The sequence below is a fragment of the Crinia signifera genome, chromosome 11 (assembly GCF_055691185.1).
Source record: "Crinia signifera chromosome 11, ASM5569118v1, whole genome shotgun sequence".
Lineage (NCBI taxonomy): Eukaryota > Metazoa > Chordata > Amphibia > Anura > Myobatrachidae > Crinia > Crinia signifera.
Window position 1 is genome coordinate 121391332 of NC_139227.1, and position 10547 is coordinate 121401878.

The 10547-nt window shown below is 44.7% G+C and overlaps 1 protein-coding gene across 1 annotated transcript in view; it reads left to right on the top strand.

Moving 5' to 3' along the window:
* Positions 1-10547, top strand: part of USH1C (USH1 protein network component harmonin) — a 159558-nt gene that overhangs the window by 4664 nt on the left and 144347 nt on the right.

The following is a 10547-nucleotide window of genomic DNA, read 5'->3' on the forward strand; positions in this document are numbered from 1 at the left end:
GTCTCAAATTAAGTCAATTAAATTCAGATTTGTCCATGCAATGCTGTATGGTTTATCAAGAAACGTTTCGTTTTGCTTTGCTTCTTACCACCTTCAGTAATGTTCATTTATTTTTTCTTACAAAAAGTCTATATTTTTAAAAGTGCATTTAAATAATTATTTTAATTGAAAATAAATAAAGAATCGCAGCCGCTCGTACCGCAAAGGCCAATAAAACCTTGTGGACGTTACCCATTCTCCAATTGCTAATACCCTTTTCACACCAGAGAATCCAGGGATTTATCAGGGATTATGCTGAGGCATTCCCGGGTTGGCCCCTTTCTCACCAGCCTAGATTTCCGGGTCGACCCTAGTGATCGTGTGAATGGGTCCTGGGCTTTTGTCTAGGCATTTCAACCCTGCAGGCTATATCACCACCCAGCTCTCCACCCATTGCTATATCACCACCCAGTGCTCCTGAATTATACCTCCACCCATTGCTATATCACCACCCAGTGCTCCTGAATTATACCTCCACCCATTGCTATATCACCACCCAGTGCTCCTGAATTATACCTCCACCCATTGCTATATCACCACCCAGTGCTCCTGAATTATACCTCCACCCATTGCTATATCACCACCCAGTGCTCCTGAGTTATACCTCCACCCATTGCTATATCAACACCCAGTGCTCCTGAGTTATACCTCCACCCATTGCTATATCACCACCCAGTGCTCCTGAATTATACCTCCACCCATTGCTATATCACCACCCAGTGCTCCTGAATTATACCTCCTCCCATTGCTATATCACCACCCAGTGCTCCTGAATTATACCTCCACCCATTGCTTTATCACCACCCAGTGCTCCTGAATTATACCTCCACCCATTGCTATATCACCACCCAGTGCTCCTGAATTATACCTCCACCCATTGCTATATCACCACCCAGTGCTCCTGAATTATACCTCCACCCATTGCTATATCACCACCCAGCGCTCCTGAATTATACCTCCAACCATTGCTATATCACCACCCAGCACTCCTGAATTATACCTCCACCCATTGCTATATCACCACCCAGTGCTCCTGAATTATACCTCCACCCATTGCTATATCACCACCCAGTGCTCCTAAATTATACCTCCATCCATTGCTATAACATGTTCTTTGGACTGAACCAAGGAATACTTCTGAGATTTATGTAGACAGGAGTGTTATGGGATACAGGGGAATGCTATATCTTTATGCAACACACATTTTAATCAACAAAATTGTTTATGTGTGTATATATATATATATATATATATATATATATATATATATATATATATATATATATATATATATATATATATGGAGAGGGGAGAGACCGCACTCGCACAATAATGTCACAACGGTGGGGTGCCCTACAAAGGGAATATGTTCCCACAGTATACTTATTTTCCCCAGTCCGCAGAATGGGGATGTGGGGCACTCTCCACAACACAACACTGCAATGTGTTGTAAATCAAAAGTTTGCAATTATCCACAGGTTTGAGTCAAGTCAACAAAGGTGATAAATTTATTAATTTTTGTAATCCATTCACATGCCCCGACGTCGGACCGAAACGTCGGGGCATGTGAATGGATTACAAAAATTAATAAATTTATCACCTTTGTTGACTTGACTCAAACCTGTGGATAATTGCAAACTTTTGATTTACAACACATTGCAGTGTTGTGTTGTGGAGAGTGCCCCACATCCCCATTATGCGGACTGGGGAAAATAAGTGTATATATATATATATATATATATATATATATATATATATATATATATATATATATATATATATATATATATATATATATATATATATATATATATATATATATATATATATATATATATATATATATATATATATAGGTACTTGTGAGTTATCCGGGCTGCCGATTTTGTCCTTAAGTTTAGTTAACTTAAGGACACCCGACCGACGCGATGCCCGCGATTTAGCTCCAAATCGGGGGCATCGCGTCGGTCGTGGCCGTTATAAGGGGCCGCGACGCGATGCCCCCGATTTCCCATAGACAGTAATGTTAAAAGACGCGATGGACCCGATTTCCCATAGACAGCAATGTTAAAATAAAATTAGAATGTGAAATTGGCCAATATGTTTTTAAAAAAAATGTTTCATGGCCCCCCACCACCGTTAACGCCACCCCGCTATTGACGCCAACCCAAAGCGTGGCGAGCGGCTGCGGTACGCGTCCTCCGACCTTTTCATGCCCTACTATCCACTAGGGCGTGGAGTGAGAATAGAATAGTGTGGCGAGCGCAGAGAGCCACCGAGCCCGAAGCGTGGCGAGCGCACGCGGACACCTGTATAGCCTGCAAGGGCTCGCGGATACCTGTGAGGGTGTCTGCGTCCCCTCGCGGGGCTCGCTGCGCTCGCCACGCTTCGGGCTCGGTGGCTTGCTGCGCTCGCCACACTATTCTATTCTCACTCCACGCCCTAGTGGATAGTAGGGCATGAAAAGGTCGGAGGACGCGTACCGCCGCCCCTCGCGGGCTCGCTGCGCTCGCCACGCTTCGGGTTGGCGTCAATAGCGGGGTGGCGTTAACGGTGGTGGGGGGCCATGAAACATTTTTTTTAAAAACATATTGGCCAATTTCACATTCTAATTTTATTTTAACATTGCTGTCTATGGGAAATCGGGTCCATCGCGTCTTTTAACATTACTGTCTATGGGAAATCGGGGGCATCGCGTCGCGGCCCCTTATAACGGCCACGACCGATGCGATGCCCGCGATTTCGGGTGCGATGAAAAAATCGGCAGCCCGGATAACTCACAAGTACCTATATATATATATATATATATATATATATATATATATATATATATATATATATATATATACACACATATATACTGTGTATGTGTGTGTGTGTGTGTGTGTGTGTATATATGTGACTGTATCTGCTTGATGTGGCACACAGTGGGTTTGACTTGAGCTGTTTTGTTGAGTCGACCCCGCTGTTGGCCACATTATTATCACAGGTAACTTGCCATATTATTTTATACTTGTCGTTTTGTTTGCATTGGGCGACATGTTCTGTAAATTTCTCTGCTTCATTTGTTAATGTGGTCTGATACATCTTTATTTCTCTATAATTGGCGCTCTTGCCATACATCATTTTAACTATGATGACACAGTGTCCATTTACCGCTTTTTGTTGTCTTTTTGTTGCCTAGTAATGCTCTGCCCTTCGGCAGTTACATAGATCGTCACACTCCCGGCGGCCATCTTGTGATTGGCGGGAGGTGCGCGTGCTAGTGGTTGGCGGAAGCGCAGCTGCGAGGCTGGTGTTTCCGGCTGCCTGCACGCAGCACACCCGCTGTCTGAGGTAACCAGGGGATGTGTTAGACGCCGCTATGTCTGTCAGCTGGACCCGAGGGACGCCCACAGCCATGAGTACCTTTACAGGTTACCTGGGGTTGTGGGACGCTCCCAGTTCCGGCAGGTGAGTGCAGGGCGTGCTTGATTGGGGTGGGGGGTGGGGTGGGATGGGGTGTGTTCACGTGTATATATTGCCATTTGTTTTATCATTCTGTGTGTGCTGTGTCCATCCCTGACGACGGGGGGTAACCCCGAAACCTTTGGAATAAAGGACATTTTAATTGCAGTCTGCTGAGTGCCGCTTCCATCCTTCCCTATATCTGTTTGCCCTCTCCTCTGGATATGGACTTACAACTGAAGGCACCGCAGCATTTTTCTTTTTAAGGTATTTTTCAAACAGCATTTCATGCATAGAGTGCCGGATCTCTCCTACATGTGTGGTCTTTTCAGTGGTTTTAGCTGTGAATTCCCATCAAGGCACCTAACTTTTAAACCTACAAGCAGTATTTACACCTGCATACCGTTGCATCCACCTGTGTACCATCTCCTACCCCTGCTTCTGACGACTTGCTTACAGGCTCTGCAAACATGACTTCAGCAAGCCAAGAGCTTGATATGGCAGTGGAATTCCTGCAGATGGAAGTTATGGACAGTCTCAGTCTCTCTGACTCCGATGCAGAGGCCATACTCTCTAAAAGAAGTATGAAGGATAATGCCATTCCTGAAGTGCCTGAAGCGCTGTTTAAACAACTTCTTCGCTTAAAGCAAAGGGAGTGTGATTTTCAATATCATGCAATAAGCCTGTCCGACTACTATAGGAGCAAAATGATTCCCCGGGGGTTCCGGGTTAAAAATACACGACCATCGGTCGACATAATGCCACCTTTTGTCGCCGATGGATATCGGTGTTAAACAAGTGCTCCATGGACCTCCTCCTATTGGTGATAGAGGAATCTACACGAGAGGAGCAGGCTTATCAACAGAAAATTGAGCAATTTGAGAAAATTCATACTCCCCGTCTGTCGTCTGATACCAGCAACAAATGGCTTGATAAACTACAAGCAGAGATGGATACTTACAGAGCAAACCTCATTGCATTTAGAGCAAACTGAAAAATTTAGCAATAGACTAGCGCTGTATAGAAACCAAATAAAGTGTATCTGGTATATGATGTATAAGAGTCCCCGCATCAGAAATCTTCCTGGTACTATAAGAGCTTTGACTTACAATTTAATTCTAGCAGGTGTTCACATAAGAGTTTCTTTATAAGACTTCAAGGTAGCGGAGAAGTGGCAGGAAATATCAGCATGAAATCGACTTACATTTAGGTTCTGTCTCGCGTGCATAAAAAGGTTTCTTTACCAGCAGACTCCAGGTGACAGGTAAAACGCAGGTTTATTCATACAAAGACATCCATATAAATCCAAACGATAAGACAAGGTTAAAAAAGTTCATGGAAGCAGGCAGTGGCGAGAGTAGACCATCGGCGGCGGCTGTTCCCTCAGTGACTGGCGTGCTGCAGACAGCGCCGGCAGAGGGGCTCCGTGTGTTGCCGCTTGAGAGGTCAGACTCGCTGATGCTGCTGGACGCTGGCGGCTAGATCATCAACGCGTTTCGGATATTGTATATCCTTTTTCAAGATGTGCCGCTGTCGGGGCCGGGAGGTGCTTTTAAGGAGGTCCTGTCCAATCACGTAATTTCAGGAAAAACCTCACGTATTTGACCTAGCCCGGCTTCAGACATTTAAAATACGTTTCTATCTAAAATGCTTTGCAGTATGCTTAAAATACATTTTTGAAAGACTTCTAAAATATATTTAAATAATCTTCAATAAAAAGTTTACACAATAAAAAATAAAAATGACATGATAATAACAAAAACATGATTATAAAAAACGGGAAGATAAACAATTTGCACAATAAAATGGCATATACACAGCAGCACTTATAATTGCACATATAATTGTAATCTGACTGGTATTTAACTCATATGAAGCCGGACATTTGTGAGGGGAAGAAAACACAAAAAGGAACATGGTTAATATTATACAAAATAACACCATGGGTGAAATGTAATAGGATGAGAGATTCAGAAAGTGAGAGATTTGGTAAGAAATCTCCAGTTTTTTTAAAGTGGCAATCATTGACACAGCAAAACCAGTGTGATTTTGCTGTGTCAATGATTGCCACTTTAAAAAAACCTGGAGATTTCTTACCAAATCTCTCACTTTCTGAATCTCTCATCCTATTACATTTCACCCCAGATCCCACCTCCCACCTCATTGTAATTCATATGAGCCATTTATATTCATAATCTGCATTTAACCCTTTAGGGATCATGGTGTTCAAAGAGAAAATGCATTTCATTTCAGTCTTAGCCAACCGTTCTTCAATATCATTTTTTCTCCAGTCAGATTTGCAAAGTTTGATTCCACAAAAGGATTTAAGTCCCCTTATGTCACAATTATGCTTCTCCTTAAAATGTAGTGAAACGCTGTGCAGTTCATAGCCCTTCTTGACATTGCGGGCATGTTCTGCTAGGCGGTCTTTAAGGTGTCTGCTAGTTCGCCCAACATACTGTGCCCCGCAATGACATTCTAGAAGGTACACAACGTTTTTGGAGTTGCATGTAATAAACTCATTTATACTAAAATTTTCATTATTAGTATTAGACATATATTCAGTTATTTTTGGTGGAGTTTTACATACTTTGCACATAGAGCAATTACATTGCATTTAAACAGGACAAGCTGAAAAAGGTCCAAACCGACTACGACCAGAAACGGGTCTACGATTGGCTTAATCCTAATAGGCCACAAGGTAGACCCCGACCTTACCAAAAACGCGGTGCAAGGGCCACAGGTAACAGACATCCAGGTAATACAAGTGATTCTACGAGCGGAGCAGAATCAGGTCCCTCCAATGCAAGCCGGGAGAGATTCCCTTTAGGGACCCAAACCCGTGCTATGTATTCCAGGGATCCTTTGGCAGAACTGGAAGGAGGACTAGACGCTTAGGCCAAAACCTCAGGGAAGAGAGGAAAAGGCTCTCAGAAGAGCAAAAAACCCTAGTCTTCAATTTGTCTTCATCCATTCTAACTGAGGTGGAAACTCAAGTATTGGCGAAAGGACTGTCATTTATCCCTACCCGTAGAGGGGATCCTTTCCAGTGGAAAGTTGACACCTTTAAATTGAACAGGGCCCTCCGGTTGAAAGATTATTTTGGCAGATTACCACCAAACGCCAATCAAGTTAATTCCACTTCTACTATACCCCTTAAACTCAAGAAAATGGCGCCAAGATCCAAATTTGATCCTATTTCAAGTAACCCCACAATTAAAACCTTCACACGCCTTATGGATCAACAAATTGAGTTGCTACAATCTCCTGCCCCTTCGATGCATCATAATTTGACGAGGGCTGAGAAAGATGCATTGGACTCCCTGTCGGCCCGCAGGGATATCATCATTCGCAGTGCCGACAAGGGCGGGGCTGTGGTGGTCCTGGCCCTTGAGGACTACCAGAAGGAATGTGATCGGTTGCTAAGTGACATTGATACTTATGGTCGCTTAGATAAAGACCCCACCTGGGGCTTTAAGGTCGAACTTGACTCCATCTTGAGTAAAGCAGTGAGGGATGGTGACATTACACAAGATTTAAAGAATGCCCTAACAGTGGACTTCCCAGTGACTCCTCTGTTCTACTCCATTCCTAAGATACATAAGGGCCTCAAGGATCCCCCTGGTCGCCCCATAGTATCGGCCAGGGGGTCCTTGTACCACCCTATCTCAGTGTTTTTGGATTGCTATTTGAATCCCTGTGTCCAGGCCTTACCAGCTTACCTTAAGGACACCACATCCCTATTGGTGATTCTAAGGGACTTACACCTCACCTGTGATTTATCTGCCCTGACGTGTCTTTGTACTGCTGATATATCTAGCCTCTACACCTGTATCCCTCATGATGCAGGTGTAGAGGCAGTTAGATGTTTGCTCACAGACAACCCTTTATACAGTGGTCCTTCTATAGACCTGTTTATTACATTGCTGTCCCTGGTTATTACCAGGAACTATTTCCTGTATAACGGTCAATTTTTTATTCAACAGCTGGGCGTGGCTATGGGGTCGGCCGTGGCCCCAGCCTACGCCAATACTTTTATGTATAAAATTGAGCAGGGGTTGTTTTTCCAGGGCAACATCCTCCGTGATGGTATATCATTGTATTATCGTTATATCGATGATCTCTTGATTTTTTGGTCCAAAGATCCTGTTGAGTTGGAAACCATACTTTCTTTACACAATGACAGTGGCAGTGTAATTCAGTTTACATCACACATTGATGCTACCAATGTCCAATTTTTGGACACTGACATTTTTTTGAGTGAAGGGCAATTACATACAGCCCTCTTTAGAAAAAGCACCGACAGGAACGCCTTATTAAGACATAACAGTTCTCACCCTTTACCCCTCCGCAAGGGGTTGCCGTATTCGAAACTCTTGCGTGTTAGGCGCATCACATCTGTAGAAAGCCAGGTACCCCAGGCGCTGGATGACATGGTGGACAAATTTGTCCAGCGGGGTTATCCACGCTCTTCCTTGATACCAATCAGGGACAAAGTTTTGGCCACCCCCAGAAATAACACCTTAGTGGTTAAACCTAAACCCACAATAGATACAGGTGGGAGGATTCCATGGGTCAACCGTTTTTCTTGGGATAGTAATACCACCACGGCCCAGGCCAAAAAGTGGTGGCCTGTGGTATCTTCTGACCCAGACCTGCCACTTTTGCGCAATACCCGTCTTTTGCCCAGCTACTCCAGACAGTCCAATTTTAAGGATCGCCTGGTGAAGTTGGACATCACGGGTTGGGATAAAAAGGTGCCGTCCCACTTTTTAACTAGGAAAAATGGTTGCTTCAGATGTTTGGGGTGCATCACATGTCGTACCATGACCATTGGGTCCAATTTTAAACATCCTCATACCCAGAAGGTGTTTCAGATAAAGTTTCCTTTGACATGCAGTTCCACGTATGTTATATATCTACTCACGTGTCCATGTGGTCTGTCCTATGTGGGGAAAACCCAGCGCCAGTTTAAGGAGCGCATGGCCCTACATAGGACAGCCATCAATCAAGCCTTACAGACTGGGCACAGCGACCAACCACTGGCCCGTCACTGTCACTCGCACAAGCATTCAGTCAATCAGATAAAATCCCTTATAATTGACCATATCCCCAAAAATCTCAGGGGGGGTAACAGAAACAAACAGTTACTTCAATGCGAGAGCAGGTGGATTTTTAATCTGGGCACGTTGGCCCCGGGGGGCCTTAATGAGACACTGGGGCTCCAGTGTTTCTTGTGAAACTGTTTGTTATTGATGTCATGATTGTTTAATTTGTCTGGGTATATATCCTAACATGTGTACGCTACGATGCTTTTCTTACTCTTATTATTCTATGTTATAGCCATATGTGACTGTATCTGCTTGATGTGGCACACAGTGGGTTTGACTTGACCTGTTTTGTTGAGTCGACCCCGCTGTTGGCCACATTATTATCACAGGTAACTTGCCATATTATTTTATACTTGTCGTTTTGTTTGCATTGGGCGACATGTTCTGTAAATTTCTCTGCTTCATTTGTTAATGTGGTCTGATACATCTTTATTTCTCTATAATTGGCGCTCTTGCCATACATCATTTTAACTATGATGACACAGTGTCCATTTACCGCTTTTTGTTGTCTTTTTGTTGCCTAGTAACGCTCTGCCCTCCGGCAGTTACATAGATCGTCACACTCCAGGCGGCCATCTTGTGATTGGCTGGAGGTGCGCGTGCTAGTGGTTGGCGGAAGCGCAGCTGCGAGGCTGGTGTTTCCGGCTGCCTGCACGCAGCACACCCGCTGTCTGAGGTAACCAGGGGATGTGTTAGACGCCGCTATGTCTGTCAGCTGGACCTGAGGGACGCCCACAGCCATGAGTACCTTTACAGGTTACCTGGCGTTGTGGGACGCTCCCAGTTCCGGCAGGTGAGTGCAGGGCGTGCTTGATTGGGGTGGGGGGTGGGGTGGGATGGGGTGTGTTCACGTGTATATATTGCCATTTGTTTTATCATTCTGTGTGTGCTGTGTCCATCCCTGACGACGGGGGGTAACCCCGAAACCGTTGGAATAAAGGACATTTTAATTGCAGTCTGCTGAGTGCTGCTTCCATCCTTCCATATATATATATATATATATATATATATATATATATATATATATATATATATATATATATATATATATATATATATGAACTAGGTGATTCATCGCGCCCTACGGGTGCTCTTCACACCGGCGTAAAGGGCTGCGCCCCCTTAATTTGTGAACGTTTGTATTGTGAGAATTATGGTTAGAATTGTATGAAAGATGCCTGTATTGCAGCTTGAGTTATAGGTGAAATGTGTTAGATAGAGAGCATATGATGTGGAAGGGGGTGTGTATTGTTTTGTTTAATTAAAAAGCGGTTACAGAGTAAGATGTACATTGATAGTGTGGAGGGTACAGTGACATTTGTGGGTGTGGGGGGGGGGGGGGTGTTGTTGAGGTGTGTGTGTGTGTGTGTGTAATAGTATAGTAGGGTGTTTTTGAGTCAGCGGCTCCCCACTGGCGGAGGTCACGACACATGAAAACAGGAGGCTGGGTAGTGATAGGGGTGTGTGGGCATAAGGGGGACTACAGAGGAGGGTGGGGGGCACTGTGCAGCTTCTGCCAGTGGGTGAGGGTCCAGCGTGGCAGCACAGGAGTACAGGATGGTGGCCCTGAGTCAGTGTCTCCTCCTACTGGGTGGGAGTTAGGGTGGATGAGAGCAAGAGGCTGGGCTATGAGGCATGATAGGGGCATGTGGGCAAAATAGCGTCAGCGACTCCCCAGTGGTGGAAGTTACGGTTCAGGAGCGCTTCAGAATGGGCGACTGCCTTCTGGGGGCGGGCGGCTGACATCACCGGATGTAAGCTGCATGCCCTGTTATCGGAGCAGGGTGCCGCTAATCTAAGTCAGGAGAGAGTGACTTAAATTTGAGAGTGCTACAGAAATCATTCGATGGTCGGGTAAATTCATCGAGTAGCGGGGCGGGCAATCGTACGGGTGGCAGGCGGAGTTACATGGCTCGCAAATTGCCAATTAATGTTGCTTTGTGAGCCAAC